This window comes from Gavialis gangeticus, unplaced genomic scaffold (assembly GCF_001723915.1).
Source record: "Gavialis gangeticus isolate Ggan-Ray unplaced genomic scaffold, GavGan_comp1, whole genome shotgun sequence".
NCBI classification, from domain to species: domain Eukaryota; kingdom Metazoa; phylum Chordata; order Crocodylia; family Gavialidae; genus Gavialis; species Gavialis gangeticus.
In genome coordinates, this window is record NW_017729004.1 from 32960010 (window position 1) to 32983443 (window position 23434).

The 23434-nt window shown below is 42.4% G+C and overlaps 1 protein-coding gene across 2 annotated transcripts in view; it reads left to right on the top strand.

Moving 5' to 3' along the window:
• The first annotated feature begins 2033 nt into the window (after positions 1-2033).
• EPC1 (enhancer of polycomb homolog 1) overlaps positions 2034-23434 on the top strand; it is a 119389-nt gene continuing 97988 nt past the window's right edge. The window contains exons 1-2 of one of the 2 annotated variants that reach the window (XM_019508198.1): positions 2034-2374; positions 2757-2945. The gene's annotated coding sequence lies outside the window, so the exon portion shown is untranslated. Of the gene's footprint in view, positions 2375-2756; positions 2946-23434 lie in introns of those variants that run through there. The other variant, XM_019508199.1, reaches the window with a different exon arrangement.

The following is a 23434-nucleotide window of genomic DNA, read 5'->3' on the forward strand; positions in this document are numbered from 1 at the left end:
CTGTGCCATTGTTTCCTTATATTCCCTTGACTGTCTGTAGCCATCTGTTATCTTTTGTGCTTTACTTGTAAGCTCCTCAGAGCAGTAACCACTTTTTTGTCCTGTATCTCTACAGCACCTAATACAGTGTGGACTTGGTCTAAGATTATGGCTCTTAGATGCTGTGACAATGCAAAAAACTATCATCTCTCTATATAAAGGGCTTAGTCTGTCTGTTTGCCCATAACGCTCTTTAAATACAAAAAGCTTGAAAACTGTAAGAGAGAACATTTGTGTCTTCAGAGAAATTTCTTTGCTAAACCTTAGCATTTGTTTAGTGACTAGGGTGGCCATCATAGAGGACAGTTGTGCTCTGTGTCCTCTCTTGAAGAGAAAAATAGAAGATATAAAGGCGTCAGGTTTCATATCAATAGAGGACAGAGTAGCAGAAAACCGGAATGTCCTCTGTGATGGTCACCCTATTAGTGATCACATCAGGATGATCCCAACTTCCAGAACTAGGAAAAAAGTCAGGGGCCAGGGCTGTTTAAACTGAGCTCCTCCTGGGAGGGTGCCAGGAGCCCAGTGCAGCGGGGAGGGGCCAGTTGAGGAAAAGCAGGAGCCGGGCAGAGGCCTGAGGCAGTGGGCAAGCAGTGGCGGCCCTGTCCCGAGCCCTGAGCAGGGAAGGAGTTGCCCAGGGGCGGTGTAGAGGAAGCTCTGGAGCATGGGCAGCTGTTGCGAGGCGTGGAGCTCACCAGCCCTTGCCCAGCAAAGAGGCGCGCAGGTGACGGCCAGGCAGCAGCGTGAGCAGGCCTGCCTCCAGCCTGCTGGACAAGAGCAAGTGCAGAAAGGGATTGGTAAAAAAAAAAAATTATTTAATAAATATAAGAAGTAAAATCTATCTGTTTTTGTTATTTGAAATTCATTTTTGACAGGCAATTCACTAGTAATTAATAATGACCCAAGTTAGTCACAGACCAATGTCTGAAATTTATGACCTAAAGGTGGGTAAGAAAAAAAAATCACCATTGCCTCTTAAAAAGGATTAGAGTAGCAAGGACTAGGTGTCTTGATTCATAACTTCTAATATGAGACTGGATCAAACTGAGCATATCTGGCAGCCTGTCTCCTCTGGTCTCCAATTTAACTCCCACCCAACTCAACAAAAAGACTCCACAGAAAATTGAATAAGACCCAATGGAGCCCCAGGAATTGTGTGTGAGAACAGTGCTGGTGTCACATAGGCAGGTGGCTCAACTGGGGAATATATATTTGATTTTTTAATGAGCAAATGTCATTAGAATATGCAATATCCCCTTTTATTTTTTAAAGAAATGAATACCAGAAAAACCCTATGAATAATGGCAGAAAAACAGAAAAGACATAATAAAGTCAGTCAAAATGCAGAGTTATTTCCACAAAAACCATAACTCAGCAACCTTGCATATAAGCCATATATTTAAAAAAAATGTTACAAAATATATTTTTACACACGAGGCCTGCATGTAATTCTTGTGTGAACCATACATTTGAACACCTTGCCTTTCTGTGTTTAAATTCTCACTCGTAATATCTGAATAAATGAAGAGGGATATGTTCTTTTCCACTGGACATCGTCGCTCTGGATTTTGCATTAAATACTGCCTTCATTTTAAAAGCACAGCTAAAGCCAGTGAGTACCTGACTCAGCTCACAAACTAGAGACACGGCATCAAATTTCCCAACCCACTTAATTTGAAAGCCTGCCAAGATAGGTGAAGGACCTTATAAATATGTAAAGCAGGAAGTTCAAATTACATAGTCATGTACATTTCCAGTGATTGATGCCGGCTTCAAAGCAAGAAAAATCCCTGAGAAAGTCCAAGATTTGTAAAGACTCCTCACGATCTCCGACGCCTACTAGCCTCGTGTGGAGTGGAGACCGTGCATTGTACTTTTTGTACTAATTTTATTTGGGATTTCTACCACTTCCTGGAGGCCAGGGGGAGGCACAGTGGGAGGATCCAGCAAACTCGGTGCCACAGCCATTTTGTTTGTGGGCAGCATGGTTGAATTCTGTCAGTCAGTACAAGGAGGGGTTTTTAAACCAGCCTTTATGGAAAAAACTCCTCCTGCCACAATGGGTGTATCTGTTGAAAATAACATTAATCTCGTTGTTTGGTCGGGTAGGTATTTAGATCTGTCAATACATGGAGTATTTTCGTGGCTTGAAGGCTTTCTGCATCAAGGAGGCATAGATTTGGTTTCAGGCATGACTGGCTCTTTTAGATGCTGTAATGTCGTTACATCGCACAGCCCGGGTGCCTTCCCCCTGGCATGACAGGGGAGGTGTAACGAGCCTTCAGCAGCGCGGCTGTTCGCACAAGCTCGCTTGAGGGATTTCGAACAAATAATGGTAAAGCCCCACATCCTTTTTGTGCCTTGCTTTCCCTGCAAAGACGTCCTTGCTGAAGGAGGAATAAAGGATCTGGAGAGGCTGCTGGTTTGCAGCGTCACTAAAGATCGGGGCTAGACTTTGGTCGCTTGGGGGGGTGTGTGTGTGTGTGTATTTGTGTGTGTGTGTCAAGCCGAGTGTAAAATGGCACACTGCATTTTTTTCCAGGCTGCAGAGGGGGAGCGCGGGGGATAGTGCAGACTGGAGGGACACTGCCCTCCCAGCCAATCAGCGCGCGCCTGTTTGCCATTACAAAGTTGTTAACCCCAGAGTCTTCTGGCTCCTGCTGTCTCTGCTTTTAATCTTCTTTGGATATTTCTCCGATTTCTCCAAACGCCCCCAGATCCTCAGGAAAACCTCCTAATTCAACCAGGGACCATGGCAGAAAGTCCCAGTTCTGATTTCCGAAATATTTGGAAGATGTTTGGAGATCCCTGTGCTGCATTGAGATGGCTGTTTGTAGGGGAACAAGTCCACAGCCTATATTGTTACAGTCATTTTGCAAGGACTATCCCCCGTGCCTTCTCTAAAGGTAAGTTTGGGATTTTTTAAACCTCTATTTCTTGCTCCCTTTTTGCGAGATGCCCCCTGTGTAAAGGATTGGCGAGAGGTTATTGAGCACAACGTAGTCTTTGTATTTTTCTTCAGCTTTGATCTCGTGCCGATTCCACCCAACACTGGCTTGTTAATTTCGACAATTAGAAAACAGTTTTTGTTTCCGTCTTGAAAAATTAATACATCGAAGCTTAAACTGCACTTAAAGGATTGTTTCAGATGGAAGAACTCTCATATTTTCAAGATGGTTTGTTTTGTAGCGAGTGATAGCTATATTTATCTAAAAATGTTTTACTCTTTATAAATGTAATGCATTGTCTAATCTGTATGGAGATGTCTTCCCATAGGATGTTTATTGAGATTGTAGCCAAGGTAGTTTATAATGTCATTTCTGGTAGCTCATGATGGATTACTTTGGTTCAAACTACAGGGAAAAAACCTGCCTTTGGTATAATGAAGGTGGAGATTGACATAACAGGGTTTATATTAAGTTATGTCTGTTACTAAACAGTGGCCTTTTTATTTGCAAATCAGCTCTCTCCTATGAAAGTCAACCTAAAGCCTTATTTGTCTAAAGGCTCCTATTTAGCCACATTTCATTATAGAAGCCTTGCTTTTCTCTCAGAAGGTACATTTGGGAGACATTTTGTAATTTTTGGCATTTTTCTAGGCGCATTTTTTTCACACGGTGGGAGATCTTTTTTGTTTTGCATTGATCTGTGTTGGTGGCGCTGTGGTGCTCCTAAACAATTTATGCCTGTTTCACTAAGAGAAGGGGTGGGGGGAAGAAAGGTGGGGCAAGATTTGATCTATTGTATCTTTTTCTTTTCTTTTATCTGAGTAGGAGCAGTTTAGATGGAGATCACTAAATCATATTTATTTAAATAATGTAATATTGCGCGACCTATTGACTGGAACAGACATGATCTCACAGCCACTTGGTATTTTGTGTAATGAGAGGAGGCAGGGTTTTTTTCCCCTTGTATCTACAGATCAGTTTTCTTTTCTTCAGTAATAAGGTTTTTGGCCCCACCCCCAAATGATTTTGCAGTGGCTTCAAATGAAATATTGTGAAATCATGCCATGTAGAATGGTTTGATGTAAATTAATTGTACTACTTGTCTATTGTCTGTCTGTTGTGAAGTTAAATTTTATATTCCTAGTTGATGGCTAAATCTTAAGGGCCCTGTTCCTTGGCTCTTTGCACGTACAAATCTCTTCCTAGGTCTATGGGAGTTCTGACTGTACATGAATATGAGATTGTATAGAACGTAAAACCTACAATAGTTCTTCCCAATTCTAAATCAGTTGCATTTGCTGGGGGTGGTTTTGGGAGGGGGTTTGGTTTGTTTTTGGTTTTTTCCTGCTTTGTAACTGGAGCATGATTAGACAAAAAAAAATTTTTTTTAAATGGTTGTACATTATAGGCTACAAATAGCCAAACATTTTAGCACAAATACATTGCAGCATTTTCTGCTAGCATCTTTATTGTGCTTATAAGAAAACAAAAAAAGTAATTCATATGCCAAAAAATGGGTGGGAAGACACAGTCAAGACTTAGATGTATACTCTCAGAAAAATGAAATTTAAAAAGCCACTAGTTCATTAACTGCTGGTTTTGAAATACTCAGAACATGTCTTAGAAAACTCAACAGGTTAAGGGGAAAAAAATAAAAGTGTGGAGTACAGTAATAAATTAATAGGTATCTATTTATCTATTAACGTAGAATGTTTTTGTACAATTGACAGCTGGTTATGAATTGTCAGATGCACGTTTTACATTTATATTTCTAAAAAAAACCCATGATTCCCTTCTGTCTTACTTACAAACTTTATTTTCATCAGAAATATTTTACTAAATCCATCTTTTTCTGTCCCCCTTAATCAGAACTTCCCAAGACAAGTTTGATTCTCTAAAATTGAAATGCTTGCTTGGTGAAGGCCTTTTCTGTTAATCCTGACAACCTGACATACAAACTGCTTTGTTTAACTGCCCACACAAAATCCATTTATGAAGAGTTAAGAGTTAAATCTTCTGTTAGGGGAGGTCAACTTAGGTGCAGTCAGGACTCCATAAAACCCTAGTTGGTCCAAGCTGGAAAGGGACCTAGAGAACTAGTATATTTTCTATCAGCCCTTGATATAACTCTTAGCTTTTAAGAGAACATTAATCAGCTTTGAGCCTGCTAAGGTAATAAAGGTTGTAGACATCTGCATCACTGAGATCCATCCCCACCTTTGGATGGACTTTTTGCCATCATGACCAGCAACTGGGTTATATCAGCTGAAGTAGTCATTTTGAGTCATCTGTAAATAATAGTGGCACTATCATTTTAGTAATATTCAATATATAGACTTTTGAAATGACTTGAAAATGACTCATTTGCATCATGCAGGCCATGCAATGGAAATTTGGTAAAAGTGATTTATTTTCAGTACATTTTTTGTGGCTTATCACATAACAAATCTTAAGCCTTGATATGTCAAGTAGGTCTTTACCCAAAATCACTTTCACACCTGCTGACCATTCTCAGAATACATAAAGATTTTGGCAGGACAAGGAGCTTAATGCTTTCTATCAGACCTAGTTACTTAACAGTTTTGAAGAGGAGAAGGAAAACAAAGAGGGCCAGAAATGCAGATCTAGAGTTAGCATTTAATTAAGATGAATGAAGGCGCACACATAAGTTGTCCACACACTTATGAGGGCAACAGTTTCAGAAATGCAATAATATTTTTATTCAAAAGTAATCTTAAGCTATACAAAAAAAATACAAAAAGCAAAACTTCATAATACACTTCACAACCAGGTGTATTTAACAAATAAGTCAGCAGTTCAGCTCTCTAGTTGATATCTATATTTTTGTCCCCATGGACATTTGAGGTTTATTTTAATCTGAGAGACAGAGAGTGCTGAAGAAGTTAGGTTCTAGGTCCTTACTTATTTCCTGACACATAGGCAGCAGGGGCCCATGAATGAGGTTTCCATGCCTGTTTCAACTTACTTTAGCTATCTAACGTATGGATTTGTCCCAAAACAGAAGCAGAAAATGTTAGCAGAAGAGTAAAGCTTTGTTTGACTCACCTGTTCCAAACAATACAGCTGGTTTGCCTACTGTGCCTATACCTGTATAAAATTGTTGCAGCCAACAGCAAGAATAGAAGAAGATGAAGAGTAGATGAATAAATTACTGAACAAGACTAGTAACTGCCTCTGAGCTGATGTCAGAGAGGAGGATTCTGGATTAAGATGAAAGTAAGGGATCTTTGTTTCCTTTTCATTCTTCCTCTTTCCATTTGGGGACCAATAAGTTAGTTTTGTGAGGTCTTTGTAGCCTTGCTGGTCCTCCTCCATGGAAATTCCTTTCTTCTACAGTCTTTAGACCCAGTTCTAAACAACAGCGGTTGTGAAATAACAGGATGTCTAAAGCCAACGTTAAAGGATAGCCTGTACTTACTGACTGGAATTGTACCACTTGATATCAGAAGAAAGCGAGCCAAAAATAAAGATCAAGGCAGATGGAAGAACCACTCTATGGTCACACAGAACTAAATGGCATAAAGTACAAAAGAGTTTTGTGAACAGTGTTGCGCTGTTGGACAGAGTGGAAAGAGCCATCATTTGTGCACAATTTTGGAAAAACATCTAGTTTACGGCAAGGACACAAGAAGAAAAACAGACTTTCCCATCGGGTAGCCTAAATGGAAAAGGTCTGATCTGCCTCTATTGCCACATCCTCTGTTTTCTCCAGTTTCTTTCTTAAGCCTGTATTGGACAAGAAAAAACAGTCTTCTAGGAGCATGGAGACCCAACAAGGCCCCCAAATTGGACTTAATTTGGATACCTTTAAGAGATCAGCCTCACTCATGTCTAACATATCTTCTGCAGGGAACCCCAGAAGAGTCACTGCAGAAGAATGGTCTTATCTGGATCTTGCCTATGACATTTTTAAGCCCATCTAAATACATCAGGATTAGATTCTTATAAGGTCTACCTGTTTTCTCCAAATGGGATTCCCTTGAGTTTGTTCCTTGGCCACTCTTCCATTACCATGGGGGATAGCTAAACTGCCCCTCTCCCAAGCTGATTCCTACCTTACCTAATAACCTATGTACAATCTATATACTGGGGTAGCTTTTCAAGACCTGAAGTTGTCCCAGATTAAAGTGAATTAGGGCATGATACCTTTCTCTAAATCATTTATTTCTTTCCAAGATACTAATGTATCATGGATGATGCATTTGATTGAAAAACAGTACACAGCAAGATTTTTTTTTAACTTTGAGTCATTCCAGTAGCTATAGCCAGGTATACCTTGTATTTGTTTAGGACAGCTGCACTGGGATGTACACATTCCATCTGACTGCTAGTGTCTAAATAATCCCTTACCTCAGGGGCAGGCAAAATACGGCTCGCAGGCCTGCTAGGCACTTCCATCCAGCCCGCGGTGCCCACCAGTTAATTGTACCCCACCTAGCTGGAACCACATATACACCCCCAGCGTAGCCTTTTGTGCCTCACTTTCACTCCCATGGGTGGAAGGGCCCAGCCTAGCTAGCACACAGCTTCCCAGGGACCCTATCAACTACTCAGGGTCCCACTTGCTCCAAGCAGCAGGTAGGGAAGTGGCGGGGGGGAGCTGCAGGTGGGTGGGAGCATGGAGCATGGGCCTGGTGGGAACTCAGAGCCCATTCCCAGGGGGACAGTGGCAGCACAGAGCTCAGGTGGGCAGGGTGTGGATGTGAGGGATGGTAGGGGGGACATGGGGACCTCCCCAAACACTCCCCCCATGGTACATGGGACTCGCCAGCAGGAGCAGCAGCAGGCGGGGGCACTCATGCCTGGCTCAGGTGCTGTTGCCTGGCAGCATGTGGCTCCAGCCAGCATTGCACGTTGTGGTGAGGAGCGCAGCCTGGCCAGCCCACCTCTATTGCCAGGGCTCCCTACTGCGCACATGCAGCTCCCACACTTGTGTGCCACCAAGGGAAGCCCCTCACTGGGACCAACTGTCATCCCCACCCCTGCTGTGCAGGTCCGGGGACTCTTATGGAAGGAGCTTCAGTCCCTTCTTCCTCAAAGTCCTGGGACCTGTATAGCAGGGGGCAGGGAAGACAGCTGGCTCCAGTGTGGGGCTTACCTTGGTGGTGCGTGAGTGCAGGAGCTACATGTGTGTGGTGGGGAGCCCTGGCAATAGAGGCACGCTGGCCCAGCAGCAATCCTCACCACAATGTGCAGCGTTGGCTGGAGCCTTGTGCCACCGGTGGTAGCGCATGCATGGGCCACGAACATCCCAAGCACCCCCGCCTGCTGCTGCTGCCAGTGGGGCCTGTGCACCATGGGGGAACTGCAGTGGGGTCCCCACCACCCCCAGCCTCCCTTACACCCCACAAATGCCACATACCCACACCCTGCCCTCACAACTCCCCCACATATACACCCCCTCAACTTACCCTATTGCCCCCCACACACAGCCACACCCCCTAACAAACTCCCCCACCCCTCACCATACACACACCCACCCCAACCCACATACACACACATGCCCCCCCACACCCTCCCTCAACCACATACCCCCACACAATATACAAGACTAAGACTTTATTTTTGAGTTATTGTGAAAATCACCCCTATATACAGTACTCAAACACAAATCATGACAAAAATATTTTTTGTAATAAAATTAAAATATGTTATTGTAGGTATTTGACTTTTAGTATATGGTTTGTTTTTTTCTGGTTTTAAGATGGCAACCCTCCCTTCCCAAAAGGAGTGTTTGGTGGGTAGGGGGGAGCTTCCAGTGGCTAAGGTCAGGGGTTAAGGGTGCGAGTTCCAGTCCCAAGATGACGACCAGGGCGCAGGGCAGCTCTCAAGGGGCAGAGCTACCTGTGGGGCTTAAAGGCCCTCCAGCCAGCATAATGCCTGCCCCTGCCTTATCTGGATGAATTTCTCATAAATCCATTCCCTCCAGGAGGTCTGTGAGACTGGCAGCCTTCAAAAGGTGGCCATAGGAACCTCTCAAAATGTCTCCTAAGCAGTGAACAAAATACACAACATGGTCCAAGACCTCATTCAGATAGAAACCAATGTTCTAACTTTCACTTACAGCCCACTTGTTCACTCAACTCTTCCTTGCAGCTTTTTTTTAAATTTTTTTTTTTAACGGCTCAAAAGTATTCAGTGACACCTTGATTCAACTCTCAAGGAGATTTCAGAAAGGAAAATATTTCTCCCATCTCTATTAAACCTTTTGAGTAAGACTTTAATTTCCTTCCTTCCTTATCTAATAAGAAAGCTCAGTTGCTGTGTTTGGTTCGATTTGGTTCTCTGTCTGATAAATCTAATAGGAACAAATTCTACCAAGTGCCCTTTTAGAAGACAGCTTTTAAATCCAAACTTTTCTTAGCTATAGGTATTGAAGGGCATATAGATACCTAATATTTCTCTTACTTTAGAATTGGAAGTCCTTGGAAGAAGGGTTTCCTTCTTGCCTGTTCTAGTATTGTAAATGCAGATTCTCACAGTAGCTCATAAATATTTCTTTCCTTTACCTTCATCAGACTAGGCTAATACAGCCAAAACATTTTCCTATATTCTTTGGGCTAGGGCCACTGTGCCTGTCTTTCTGGATCAGCTAGGTCAAGAGGTCTACTCAAGATATTCGGTAGAATACAGAGGTCCAAGTGTATCAGTTCACTTTAGCAGTGACTGATGAAGACTTCTTGACATCTGTCATCTTCAAGGGCATGCATGACTCTGGCTGACTAGAAACTTTTCAGGTTCTCAGGCACCAGTTACATTTCCAATACATATTACAGCCCCTTGGCTTGCCTCTGCCCAAGGAACATTCATCAAAATAATGGAAGTCACTGTATTTGGATTACTTACTCATGAGTCCATTCCTTCCAGGAGGTCAACAAGGCAGCATCTAAATGTATTTATCTTTTGAAAGCTCGGATTCACATAGTGAACCAAGGTCTCCCAGGGTGTGTCCCAGGGAGGCCATCGAGATGAAGTATTTGATTCAGCAAGTGATTCAGGCCTTTCAACATTATAAACAGACATCCATCTGGTGCCTGGGTCGCAGTAGTTTCTACTCCTTGCAACAGTTCCTCCTCGTGTCCCATTAAGCTTCCACTAGGCACCTAGAGATCAAACAAAAGGTTCCCCTGCCACTGAAGGACCTAGTCCTGTCTAGTCACCAATTTCCTAAAAAAGTTCCTTTCTCTAACAACTTTCTATCCCCTCTGAGGCCAGCCTGAGAGAAGGTGCATTTCTTCTCATATTAGATCAGTTCAGGGAGCTCGTTCACAAGTGAAAAGAAGGCTCAAATCAAAATGCTAGAACTCAGGGCGGTTATATTTGCTCTGATGTCCTAGCAGCTCTCCATAAGCCAACATCTTCAGTGTTGGACAGTATGGTTGTGGTGCTCTATTTAAATCACTAACGAGGAACCACAAAGCAGCATCTTCTGAAAGAGGCCGTCCTTTTTTTACTGCATGGAGGGGGGGAAATGGAATAACTGAAGGCTTTTCATGTGTGCATGCTGACTGGGCTAATTGCAGTATCACTCAGGCAAATGGAGAGTTCACAAGGAAGTTCTCTAATGGCTAACAAAGAAACATGCTTGTTTTCTGTAGACCTACATATGTCCAATTTAGCTTCTATTGTAGTGGTTAGCTGAAGTCAGAAGGTGCTAACTAAGGATCCCTTTGTGATCAATCGGCAGGCTAAGAAGCGACACCATATCTACCCTCATTATCACCTGAGAAATCTTTAAGAAAAGCAAAAAGGAAGTTGTCCCTTTATGCTGCTAATGCATCCCATGCCATTTATGTAGATCTGCTCCCCTCCATCTAAAAAATAAGACCTCTTCCAGACAGAGGTGACCTCATAAGCTGAGGTGTGGTGTTGCATCCTAACTGCTCAACCCTGAAACTCAGAGCCTACTTTGTGACTAGGCCCTCTTAAAAAGCACCTTCTATGCATTATTGGAGCTGATGTGCTCTTTTCACTTGGTGCAGAGGAGGATAGGGGAGAGGGGAAGGACAAGAAAGGACTGAAAGTAAAGAGACCTAAATTTAATTCAATGAGAATTTCAGAATTAAGTTTCAGTATCTCAGAAATCAAGTATATCAAGCCATAGCACTTCGTACCCTTAACCAGTCCAAAAAGTTGTTTTCCAGTTGAATGCCACTGTTTGTCACAGTGTTTCTCAAGGTATCTTTATAACAGTAGTATCAAGTAAAATCCCTAATTTCTTCTGAAGTCTTTTAATTTGTTTTACATTTTGCTCCACTCCTTATCACCTTACTGTCTTTTATGGAAAATGGCATCACCATGCAGAGAAATCAGCAGCCTTGCACAGTGCATGCGCCCATATACAGGAAACCCTTGCTATTCGCTGGTTCGGCATTCGGGGTTTTGGACATGTAGCAGGGATTCCCCTGTGGCTGGGAACCCCATCAGCAGCCAGAGCTCCCAGCTGCAGGGGTGTACCTTGCCCACCATGAAACTCCCAAGCCCTGCAGATCACGGCTGCTGTGATACCCAAGACTTGGGGGGGTGTAAAACCCCCAGTCCACACAGGGCTCTCAGTTCCAGCTGCACAGCACCTGCACCTGATGAGCTCTCAGTTGCAGCTGTGGCTCAGGTGCATCCCGGACCTAGAAACCCTGCAATTAACATGAGGTGCAACTGGGACTTGGAGCCCCGTCAGTTGCAGGACCCTTGGCCCTGGCAGCACGTGGCTCTCACAGCTGGGAGCCCCCTTAGCAAAGGGGGATCCCAGCCATAGAAACTTGCTTCTTGGCATGCTGTGCAGGGGGAGCCCGGGATCAGGCTTCCCTTACGCCAGCAGTAAAGCGGGATTGGATCTAATGTGCAATCCTACACTTGTGCCTCCTGCCGTGCATGCGTGGCATGGTGGGAGGTGCGATAGTGTGAATTACTCATTAGATCAAATTGCACCTTTACCTGCGTATGTAGAGGGGGTCTTAATCATGCAAGTATACCTCCACTGAGTTCAATTAGATTATTTAAGTATAAACCCATGTTGGTATAAATCAAGACTGACTTTTGTTTGCCACTGTCTACAATTTTTATTATTTTTTTACCATAATTCTTCAGATCTGGGATAATGGCATTGTGACAGTAACAAGAATTGTGATCATTTATGTATTTATGTATTGCCATTGCTTATATTTTAGAATGCAAGGGCATTATAGATAAAAAGAAAAAAAAAGGGAAAGATAAAGCTTTGTGCCTAATTTAGGACTGTTGTGCACTGCATGGTGGTGTTACATATTATTTGGGTGTTTCTTTGTCTGACTGGCATCACCTTAACACCCAAATCCATATTTAACAAATCCTAATGGTCTTCCAGCTCCCTCCTGCCCAACCAAACCTATGAAGAACTGTGATCCAGGCAACCTTAGAATCTCACAAAAACTTCTCTCTAAAGAGGGAGAGAACTAGCAAGGCTTGCTGAAAAGCATGCCCTCCTGCTCTTAAATGTAAGGTTCCTGAGATCCAGTTTTTCTTGTTCCCTCCACTTACGGAAATAGGAGAGGAGGATATTGTCCTTAGTTCTGGGCTGTCAAACATACAGCCCGCAGGCCAAATCTAGACCATGGAGCCATATGATCTGACTCATAGGTCTCTAATCAACCCCATGCGCTGCATGCGGCATGTAGAGCTAGTCTCGAGCCCAGGCTGGATCTGGCATTGGAGGCGCTGCACGTGGCCCAGAGGGCTGACACAAGGTGCATTCTGCATGCCATGTCTGTGCTGTGGTATGCCAGAGCCAGTGCACAGGGTCAGTGCAGCAAGGTGCTGCATGTAGCATGTGTCTTATGCCAGTACCCTGTGCTGTGTGCAGTGTACATAGCTGGTGCAGCCCATGTCCCATGTGCAGCATGCAGTGGCTCCACTCAAGGGCTTAGTGTCAGCACTTGGGACTGCACTTGGCACATGGAGCCAGCATGGGGCACGCACTGCATGTGCCGCTTTGCTGGACCAGCCCTGTGTGCTAGCTCCAGCACTATCTGATCCGGAGTAGACCCAGAGCCACATCCAAATTAAAAAGTAAATGAGTTTTTGACGGTTGTACTTACAGGGAGAACTCCTTCAACATTACACATTTGGATCTATTTTTTTTTTTTTTGGAACTTTATTCCATTTTAAAACTACTAATTTTTACACTTGTTTCCTATTGGGAAATATCATGCCCCCCTCCTTTTTATGTGACAAGGTACATATACAGTGATCTCTGGAATGAACACACAGACACACACACACAATGGCACTAACCACTTAATTACAAAGAGCTGCTTTTGATTTTAAAGCATGTCATCTTTCCCCTTTCTAAAAGGGCTTTTATACAAGCAGTTACAGACCAGGTTATTTTTCAAAACAATCAAGTTAACTTAAAGACAGCACCCAATCACAACAGCATCCTTTGTCTAGGATGCAAAGGAACTAACATAAGTCTTGTTTGTTTTGTAACTTACTGAATTTGGGCAAGATTTCAAGGGTTTAAGGCCAAATGGAGAGTTACATCATATGGGGTAATAAAACAGGATGCTGAACAGCAAATAGGCTTAACAGAAAGATATGGTTACAGATTTTCAGGGCAAAAATGCCAGGGGTTTTTAGCATGACAGTTTATAATATAAATGTAAACATTTGGGGGATACTAGCATTTAAGAACTCAGATTGAAGGCTCAGTGAATAATGTAAGAAAACCCAACAAGATTCAAATTCTGGTCTTTTGGTGTGCAGGAAATGTAAAATCATAGTTGAGATATATGAGATGTTTCAGAAAGTAATGGTAAATTTTGAAATAAACCATTTTGTGTGCAATGATTATTTACTGAACCACATTAGTTCTCCACATAGGGGCATACGGCAGTGTCACCATCAGTGTTCCCTGCTGCCATATAATGTTTTTCTTTGTCACAGATGTGCAGTGCAGAAAGCCATTTTGCTGTTACTTTCTGAAATACCCTTGTATAATTGAAATGAGGAGCAAGGAAACAATTATCCAGCCATGGTAGATGTTTGGAGTTATGATGGAACTTCTGATTCATGGTAGCTGTTTGAAGTTATGGTGGAACTTATTTCATCCCAGCACACAAATGCAGTAAAGAGGTGAAAGGGATTTATTAAAAAGAAAAAAACAGCATGCAAAACAATATGTGATACTCTTAAGCATTTGTTAGAGCTTATTTGTGTGTTCATGGTATAGTCAGTAAACCACAGAAAGAATCAGGGACTTGGAAGGATGGTAGAAAAAGAACATGTCTGAGAAACCTACATTCTAACAGAAGAATGAGCGAGCTTGTGTTTTTAGAAGGAAAGATGGACGAAAGCAGGGGTTGGCAACCTTTTAGAGCAGAAGGCCACCCCTTGCAACCCAGCCACCACCATAGCCCACCGCTCCTCTCTGTAGTGCTCAAGCCAACTACTGCTGCCTCCACCACTTGCTACTGACGTCCATCCCACACAGCAGTGCGGAGGGCTAAATTTTACAGTCAGTAGCCATAGGGAGAAGAGACAGCAGTAAGGGCTGCAGAGGAGATCAGTGGCACAGCACAGGGCAGAAAAGGGAGATACACCAAGCCAAGCTGCACGCTGCCAGTCCCCCATGCTGCTACAGTTCTTTTTTTGGGCCATAGGTTGCTGAGCCCTGGACAACACCCCACACAGGACTAAATTGTGAAGAGAACCAATTTCCAGTCCTGACATTGGCAAGGCTTTCAGCATAACTGGGCAAATCATTTACATCTCCGTATCTCAGACTTCTAATCTATAAACCACAGAATATACACTTGTGAGGCGATAAAGTATTGTAAGGACAAACCCAATATTAGAAGTTCCTTCAACAGAAGAACAAAACAAGTGTACACAGGTACTAGAAAAGAAAATGAAATTATTTAATTGAAATTTGCTAGATTACAAAAGGAATGATAAAAGTCAGAATTAAAGTATGGGTTGCTTTTTAAAAAAAAAAACTTTGCAAAAAGTTGATATGTAAAACTGAATCAGTACAAAATTAAAGAATATATAAATAAGGAACTATACATCTATGGTAAAGTCATGGTATAAGTTATTTAGGAAATTAAGTAAGGCAAAGAATTCGAGCAATGCCAAAATTGATTTATTTAGAAGAGTGTGATTGAGAAGTTAGTAAAGCAAAAAGCCCATTTATCCGTATTTACCTCTTTCCAATTCTTGGAACTCTTTTTAAAAACTATTAAAAAATAAAACAAAAAATGTCAGAATAATACAGTAGTTATGCTGATATTTTTCTATACATCCTTTTTCCTACCGTTTACCACAGACATATTACCAATGTACCAGGTTCCACATTTGCTAAACACTTTTTAATTAAATTATTTAAGCAGTATGTATGAAGTGTATACAATATTGAAAAGATGAAAAAAAATCTTTGTCTCTCAAATGCATTTTATGTGAATTGAGAGGGGTAATACTGCTGACAGACATGGAAAAAATGCCCCAAAAACACCACATTACCGGAAGAGGAAGCATGTTAGTTTGACCTGTGTGGTTCAGTGGGGCTTAATGGTGCTTTTGTCTAATAGCTGGTGCAGTCAGCTATTAGACACAAGCACTGAAAAGCCCCAGTGAAGCACACGACTTATACAGATGTGGGATGAGCCGGGTCAGACTAACGCAATGCCTCTTCTGGGCATGTACTAAACTCATAAAGTGCTGTTTTGTTTTGTTTTTTCCCCACATCTGTAAGCAGCCAGTGTCAATTTGATTGCAAGAAAAAAAGTGCCAGAAGTTGAGCGTGTAAGATAGAGATCCTGCTATTCAAAAGGGAAATGAACCACCAGTATTTATAACATATTCTTGCAAGTTTGAAGACAAATAAACTACCAGGGCTACCGTAACGATTGTAACTACAAAGGTAGTGTGCTACCTTTCTCCACTCATCAAGATGCCCTCTAAACCTCTGGATGAAGGAGTAGGTTGCCACTGACTCTACTCCCCTCTTCCTGAAAAAAAAAAATTTATAGGCATAAGATTTCTCAGGTCCAGGCTATCTATGTTCTTTATTCCTTACTTTGCAATAGTCTGATTATTCAAGGATTACCACAAGCTAATTTGCCTTAGAAAGCTGGAGTTTCATTGTTCAGTATGTATAATTATAGACTCAGCACATTCATACAGTAGGACTGATTTGCTAAAACACCTAAAATACCTTCTTTCACGCATGGAAAAATGTTTTGTGACCTTTGACATAAGAGCAGGGGTGGAACTGAAAACAAATAATAAATTGTTCCATAATGATACAGGATCACTCCAAAAGCAAATCAGTAACTTATTAGCTGTATTTCAGATATGTAATCTTTCACTCAAAGTTTGTAAACATTTAACATACTAGTGAATTGCCTGTCAAGAATGACAGATGAATTTCGAATAGCAAAAACAAACAGACTTTACTTTTTATATTTATTAAATAAATTAAAAATTTATAAAACTTAAATAGGCTGAACATTTGAAGATACCAATCCCTTCCTGCACTTGCTCTTGTCCAGCAGACTGGAAATGGACCTGCCCATGCTGCTGCCCAGCTGCTTGTCTCTTTGCTAGGCAAGGGCAAACAAAACCTGTGCCTTGCAACAGCTGCCCATGCTCCAGGGCTTCCTCTGTGCCAACCCTGAGCGCCTCCTTCCCTGCTCGGGTCGCCACTGCTCGCCCACTGCCTCCCGCCTCTGCACGTCTCCTGCTTTTCCTCAGCTTGCCCCTCCCTCGGTCTTCCCTGTGGTAGCAGGCTCTCGGTGCACTCCCGGGAAGAGCTCAGTAGAAACAGCCCTGGACCCTGACTTTTTTCCCCTGATTCTGGAAGTTAGGATCATCCTGACATGGTCACTAAACAAATGGTAAGGTTTAGCAAAGAAATTTCTCTGAAGACATAAATGTTCTCTCTTACAGTTTTCAAGCTATTCACATTTAAGGAGCGTTACGGACAGACAGACACACAGATGGACAGACTAATGGCCTTTCTATATATAGAATACATATAATAATCTTTTTGGCTTGAGTCTATAGCAGATTTTATATAGTTTCAAACTCCTTTTTTTCAACGTGTTTGTGCAGATGTACTTACTATTTATGCCTCAACCTGCCTATTTTTTTTATTAGCATTGATTCATGCAAGGTGCAACAGTTAAGGTACAGTATGATTTCCTGAAACTTAATTTTAAATGTGATAGTTATTCATTGTAATCAGTCAGTAATTGCCTAACAATGAACACTGATGACTGGCTATTAAAATGTGGAGGTTTATTTCAAGGAAAATTCTCTCTCACATATTTCCCTTGCTATGTTGTGAGGACAACTAATTTCAATAATGCTGCTATTCTACCAGGTATAGATTATTGTTTATTAAAAAACAGCCAATTTAATTTCTTACTATATTAGCAATATTTTAAAATCCAACACTCCTGAACACTGGGGAACGAGAGAGGTTTCATCTAGCAATAATCATGCCTCAGATTAACCTAATTAGCTACGATACTGCCACTATTACACAAAGGTTCCAACCAAACATAGTGAGTCAAGTCTTTAGGTACACTAACTTTGAACCACATCCTGTAACTGCAGATGTGTGGGTGAACCCCCATACTTCACAGATCTTGTTGCAAGATCTGCTCCCTTGACAACAGTTAAAGGATGAAACCTGTATTTGTGAATATATATTTAGATAGAGTTATATTTAGTTTTTGAATAGTTGATACCTATAATGCAGGATAACAAATTGTTTAATTTTGATAAAGATTACTTTTGAATATTTTTTAACTAAATAAGTTAAATATGTGGAGACCAGAGGAAGAAAGTGGCCTCAAACTGTGCTTGCATTACTATAAAATTATTTGGTTGCAATCTAAATAGTACATGCAGTATACTGTTTGTTGGTTTTCAACAGCTTAACTAAATTTGTTCAGAACAGGGCAGCATTTAAACTGGTGCTTACATTTTGTTGATGAAGTGCGCATAAATGGATTAGAGCAAAACTGGAAGAGGATTCTTGCTGACAAATATAGGATTATGTATCTAGCTCAATCAAGAATCAGAGCAGTTACTGAGAAATTTCAGATTCCAAGAACAAGTTTTTGCCTTTCTCCACCTTTGTAATTTTCATTCAATCTTTGCTATTTAAAAGAAAACTTGTATCTTTAAAAAAACATGAAGTTACCTTCACAATTTTTCTTTTTTTTCAGCCTCCAGTATGTTGTTAAAAGCCACTGTTTTGTTAAGCTGATCACCTTCTAGTTGGATCACACTGCAATGGCAAATGAGAGCAAACACTGAGGGAACTGCTCCATAGTTGAGTCAGTAAATTCATGGATGTGCCTGCTTCCTGTATGCACAGAAAAACTGAGATAGAGGTCATGAAGTCTCCTGTATTCTAAATGTATTTCAGACTACCTGATAAAAGTTTTTCTTCTAATGGTCAGTGAAAATTTTGGCCAGGGTTCTACCCATTACTGATGTTTCTGTCACCTTTCCACTACTTCTGTCCAGTGCAAAACTCCAGACTAAGAAAAAAAATATTTAATTTTTTCCTTGCAATTTTAAGCATTTATTAAAAGCAACCTGCTACTTCATCATTCATAATATCTCCCACAATGATTTGAACAGATGAAAAGTAGGTGCAATTTGATAATTTAAACAAAAAAATATATTTAGAATCACTTGTACAGTTTGAATTTCCACTGAAGCAAAGAAAAATACTCACTGTCCTTTTCTCTAGAGTATACCTATGCCAGTCAGTGGTTCTTAACCTTCTTCAGGGCACCCCTCCATAATTTTTTGGAATTTAATAGCATCTTATGTAACGATATTTTTTACCATGCTTACCTCCTGACAACCCACAAAAGTCCAGTTGCTTGAATGCTAGTGCCCAGAGCCACCGTTTCCCATGGCTTCTCCCACCAGCTCCAGGAGCTTGCAGGGAAACAGCCCCATGGCCATCCAGCCACCTGTAGCAGACTGCATTGCTTGGACTATGGTGGTGATTGGCACAGGGGCTGCCAGTAGGTTTGGGGTGTGCTTTTCAGCTCAGCTCATTCACCAGCTCCCAGAGCTGATGCAAGGGGCCACAAGGAGAGATGCAAGGACACCGGAACAGGCACAGAGTGCCTGGCATGTAGGGGCACTTGTACACGTGATAGGAGTTTAATCCCCAAGGTTTTATTCTATAACACCTACATTGAAATGGGGGGGCAGAAAACAAAACCCTGAGGACTAAACCGTTTCAATTTACCATCACATTGCGGCACCTTTTTGTTGGTGCCAGAGCCTGCCTGCAGACCAGAGGCAAGCTGGTGGCGGGTTGAGTGGTCCCTGAGCTGCAGGGGGACCCAGTCCTTCCCTCCTTGGTGGCAGCGCCCCCCAGGACTGCCTGGGCAGACTGCTAGCAGGCCCAGTGCTACCCCAGCTCGGAGGCAGCACCTGGCCTGATCCAACTGTTCCCCGAGCCTGCCCAGGAAGCAGTGACCAGTGGGCTTCTAGTGGGCAGGCTTGGGGAACAGTTGAATTGGGCTGGGTTTGCCTCTGAGTTGGGGCAGCACCCAGTATGCTAGCAGCCCACCTGGGAGGCCCTGGAGGGCACTGCTGCTGTAGAGGGAAGGACCAGGTCCCCCTGCAGCTCAGGGGCTGCTCAGCCTGCCAACAGCTTGCCCCCCAGCCATGGGCAGGCCCTGACGCTTCTCCCTTCAGCAGGCACCTACTGAAGGGAGAAATGGTGAGGGGCCTGATCCTTTTCAGCGGAGCCTGCCTGCCTCTACCATGGCTTGGGGCGAGCTGCTGATGCAGCGGTGGCCGGGGTGGTCACCTGTTCTCCCCAAAGGTCAGGGGCTACTCAGCCCACTAGCAGCTCATCCGGGGGAAAAAAAAATAGGATCGGGCCCCTTGCCGCTTCTGTCTTCAGTAGGTGCCTGCTGAAGGAAGAAGCAGTGAGGGGCCCAATCCTTTTTTTCCTGCAGAGACTGCCCACAGCTGGGGACCGAGCTAATAGCTGCATTATTGCAATTTGCAAAGCTGCAAACTAAATTACATCTGGATGAAGTTTAGGTTGCAATGATGCAGTGTCATTTGAACCCCCCAAAAGTCTTGCACGTGTACACTGTGATGCTATTAAGCCACACAAAGCGACTTTTTTGTTATGTGTATATGTTAATGTCATCATGTGTAGAAGCACCCTAGGAGCCAGTACTTACAGGGGAGCACCTTGGTTGAGAAACACTAACCAGTACTGTCGGTGCCTCACAAATTTTTGACTCACTTTCCAAGTGACCCATATTTCACAGTTGAAATATAGGTCCTTTGAGTGTTGCACAGACATAGTCACTGGGAGACTTTCCATTTCAGATGGCTATGGTATGAATAACAAATGCATCATTTCTCAATTTTAGCAAGAAAAAGCAAATGAGAACTTAGTGCGAGGTTCCTGGTCCTTCTGCTAAATAACCTTTTGAAAAAGATACCAGTAATTTAATGTTCTGAATAGCCGGAAAACTATAGTGTTACAATGATTTTTGAACCATACAAAAATACCATGCCGAAAAGCCACAAGCTCCTGAGACCAGCGTTCTTAACTTTTTTAGACTCAGGGAACCCCTTGAAAAATGTCTGCAATTACTTAGTTCTCACTCATTCCTTCCCTACCAAAAAAATAACTATTATTTATTGCTCTTTCTGTTGCAAAGAACCCAGAAAAAACCACAACAGGTCAGAATGTTTTTAATACTATGGTTTGCCATTTGAAATCTCTGGGTTTATCTTGTGAACCATATTTGCAAACCTAACAGTGGTAACATTATGTGGCCATGACACCTTTGAAAGGATCTCAGGGAACCCCAGGGTGCCTCAACATCCTAGGTGTGAATCACTCATGAGGGCAGTTATGGAGGTAAGGATTTTAAAACAGGTACTAGTTCAAAAACACAAAAAACCTTTATTTCAATTCACATATTATACTGCTTTTATTTCTACTATTTCTTAGCTAAAAACAAGCATTATAGCACACTGAGATTAAATACTTTTCCCTACATGGTAAATTTTTGGCACAGATGTTTGTTTATTGATACTTTTTGATTTGCTTTAGATTGTGAATAACAAAGTAGGAAAAATAAGATGAGAAGTGTATCCTCTTTGTATGATAATTAAATTAAGAAATTGTGAATTTATAAGGAAGCAGCTAGAGAGGGATCTACTTTTTGCCATTTTTAAGAGACAAAGTACTAAGAAAGATTGCTTAAGATATTCAGACTACTCCTTATGGTAATAATCACTGCCAAAATGACTGCTCTCTTTCTATATTCTTACTGATCCTCAAACAACAACTTATTTTGATTCTGCCATAACTGAATCATAGAAAATTTGGGTTGGAAGGGACCTCAGGAGGTCATATGGTTCAACCCCCTGCTCACAGCAGGACCATTGCCAACTAGCTCATCCCAGCCAAGGCTTTGTCTAGCTAGATCTTAAAAACCTCCAAGGATGAAGGATAGAGAGTCCACAACCTCTCTGGATAACCTATCCAGTGCTTCACCACCCTCCTTGTGAAAAAGTTTTTCCTAATATCTAAACTAAACTTCCCTTGCTGTAACTTGAGACCATTGCTCCTTGTTCTGTCATCTGCTGCCACAGAGAACAGTTTAGCTCCATCCTCTCTGTAACTACCCTTCAGGTAGTTGAAGGCTGATATTAAACTGCTGTCTCTGAACAGCTCTCCCCTAATTTCCCTGCCTGTAATTTGTTCAGAACAGAAGTCCTGAATTTCAGAACTGTAGTCACTTCATTTTGGAATCTTGTTTCGTCCAATATCATGGTTATCATGAAAGTTATTTTTAAAAGGCTAATAATATTTGGTAAATGTTTTTCAGTAACTTAAGAACCAAGACATTTTCTGCTTGGGGTAGAAGTTATTTTTCCTGAGATACAGCTGTTGTTGGCAAAACACTAGAATTTGGGGCAAAAAAAGTTTTAATTGACCCTGTGCATACCTGCATGTTACAGCTTATATTGCATGTTCTGCACTTCCTTGAGACTGCAAGGAACATAAGGGCAATTCATATTTAAGCCCAAAGAGCCAGTCTTTCTGCTGTGGCACGTTATTTACATTTTAAATTTTCTCTGCTTCCATTAATGGAATAAAAGAGTTACATTTTATTAGTTCACCCTTTTACTTAGCTGCCAGGTATCTTGTTTGCAGCACACAGTCTCACATCAGTGAACTTTCTTGAGATCATTCTATAATTTTTAAATTTATATTGGTGACAGTATTGCACAAAGGGATTCACCTGCTTACAGCAAGTTGTAGGGGTTAGGTGTTTCCTCATGAAAAAGGCAAACCAAGATTTTTTTTCCATTAGAAATACTGTCCAGTGAAATAAACCTTTGTGTTCTAATAGTTCAAGTAAAAGTTGAACTGCATCAAAAGTTGTCAGTATGTTCTCTTGACTGGAAAACCAGCAAAAACTATTCAAACATATTTAACAGTGAATTATAATCCCAGCAGTTAAGATTCCTTATTTGGGACCTAGATAAACCAATTTACTTTGCTGTTCTGGAAAATCTTGGCTTTTTATATGTAATTAAGAAAGTATTTTTAGTTAATGAATGCTTACATTTAAAAGCTCAGGGTAAAAGCTATCATTTAATGCTGTACTAAAACTTAAATCAGGAAAGCACAAATTAATAGAATATTTTCCAGTTCACCTCCTTTATTTAAACATCGGTCAGAGAGAAGCAGGAGGCCGCATGGTTGTCTGAAATGAATGGTGACTACGGCTCGTGTTGTATTTTCACAGACACTGAGTGACCCATCTGCCCCATAGGTAAAAGGAGACCACAGGGATGCTGTGAAGCCCTCGGAGAGTCTCGGAAAGCCAGAGGCACAGCCCACAGCGCTGAGATGGCTAGTGGCGACTGTGCTGAGGAGGCTCCAGACCTGCCTGGAACAGTCCTTTAAACCCAGCAGTAACATTTCTTTTAATGATATGAATGTAATGCGCTATTACTGGAGGGATACAGTCAGGTTCATTTTCTTCCTCTCCCACTGTCACAAATGGCGCATCGGCTTCTCAAGACGCTTCGCGGCTCACCTGTCCGCCAGGACCCCGAGAAGTAAGAGCGGGACCGGAAACCCCGCCGCGGCCGACCCGGGCGAGCAGCGCGGAGCTGCCGCTTGAGGCCCCCGTCACTATCCCTGACCCTGGTCCTGCGCCAGGGATGCCCCGGCTGCGGCGGGAGGGTCCCGGGTCCCGGCTGCCAGGGGCAGAGCTGGTGCAGCCCAGCCCGCCTCACATTTGTGGCCGCGGGGAGTGAGGTTGGCGCGGAGCTCAGGCGGCGCCTCCCTGCCTCGCCCTGCCCTGCCCTGCCCTGCCCCGCGCTCAGGTGCCGTCGGCTCTGCCTCCCGGCGGCCGCCT